Genomic DNA, 1,785 nt, shown 5'->3' with positions numbered 1-1,785 from the left:
TTAAAAAGAAGAAATGAGTAACCAGAAAAACTTAGAAAAATGTTTAAAAAGAAGAAATCAGTAACCAGGAAAACTTGGAAAAAAACACTTAGAAAAATTTTCAGCAAAGTGTGAAAAATATTCTAAGTGTCAGCGGAGGAAAATGCTGCAGCATCGGGAAAGATTCGCAAACTTACACCGAACATGTGCTCCGAAGTGCCGGAGGAATTGGGTGAATTGAGCCCGGCAAATGGCCAGCTGTCGTTTTGTGCCTGCAGCCCGAAAACTTTAACTTTGTCTGTCGCGGAAGTCCGGACCGAGAAAAATCCAAACGGTTTTGACCGGACCGAGTTCCAGACCGATGCAGTCAAATTTGGAATTCAGACCCATTCAGTGCCACTTGTAGTTTTTCCGCAGTGAGGTTGGCGGGGTACCCGGAGATATATGGGAACACGATTTTTAGAACAAAATGGCGGCGCGGGACCGTTCTGAAAGGCATCCGAAAAACGGTTCCACGGGCATAGCACTTTAATGACAGGTATGAGTGCATGCCGGAGAGCTCTTGGAAGTCGAATTTTTGACACTTTGTCAATTTTTTGACAGATTTGACAAACTCTTTCTGTCTGTTCTAAGAGTCAGTCAGAGACTTGTGCGGCGGTCTTTTGACACTATTGGAGGGCGGGCAAACCCCACGTTGACTCCGGCCGTCCCTCCACAGGCGCTCGTGTCCAAAATGAAGGCGAGAGACGCGAGTGGCCTGGTTCCCTTGGGTGTTGCCAAGAAGGCTGCGGGCTGACCGTTGCCTGAGCACTCCCTAAAGCCTCTTGTGATGAGAGCAGACCTCGCCTGCCGCACGACCGGCTCTGGGAGTCGTTGGGCCGCTATTTGTGAATAGTCTGGTCCTCCTCTGCCACCCGGACAAGCGCGATGGCTCTGCCGCCCTGCGGTGCTCGTCACCCAGGTTTGGGGAACACGATACTCGTAACAAAAATAAAAGGCGGCTCGGGACCTGCAGGCGAAAGGGGTCCCGTGGTGCTAAGCACGTCGACTTCGGGTCTCGGTGCAAGCCGGAGAGCTCACGGAAGTCTAAAGTTTTCGGCACGTGGTCGAATCTTTTCAAAGGCTTACCCGGCTCTTTCCGTCCATTCTGAGAGTAAGTCAGAGGCCGGTGCGGAGGTCTCTTGACAATCGGAGGGGGTGGTGGCCCTCCGCAGGCGCTCGTGTCGAAAATGAAGGCGAGAGACGCGAGTGGCCTGGTTCCCCTGGGTGTTGCCAGGAAGGCTGCGGGCTGACCCTTGCCTGAGCACTCCCTAAAGCCTCTTGTGATGAGAGCAGACCTCGCGCGCCGCACGACCGGCTCTGGGAGTCGTTGGGCCGCTATCTGTGAATAGTCTGGTCCTCCTCTGCCACCCGGCCAAGTGCGATGGCTCTGCCGCCCTGCGGTGCTCGTCACGCAGGTATGGGGCACACGATGCTCGTAACAGCAAATAAAGGCGGCTCGGGACCTGCAGGCGAAAGGGGTCCCGTGGTGCTTCGCACGTCGACTTCGGGTCTCGGTGCAAGCCGGAGAGCTCACGGAAGTCTAAAGTTTTCGGCACGTGGTCGAATCTTTTGAAAGGCTTACCCGGCTCTTTCCGTCCATTCTGAGAGTCAGTCAGAGGCCGGTGCGGCGGTCTATTGACGACCGGAGGCTCCCATGGGTGTTGCGATGAGGGTGGAGGGCACAGAACCTTGCCTTAGCACTCCCTAATAAAGCCTCTTGTGAAGAGAGCAGACCTCGCGCGCCGCACGACCGGCTCTGGGAGT

Source organism: Chiloscyllium punctatum, unplaced genomic scaffold (assembly GCF_047496795.1).
Source record: "Chiloscyllium punctatum isolate Juve2018m unplaced genomic scaffold, sChiPun1.3 scaffold_247, whole genome shotgun sequence".
Classification (NCBI taxonomy): domain Eukaryota; kingdom Metazoa; phylum Chordata; class Chondrichthyes; order Orectolobiformes; family Hemiscylliidae; genus Chiloscyllium; species Chiloscyllium punctatum.
Note: the sequence above shows the minus strand (reverse complement) of the source record.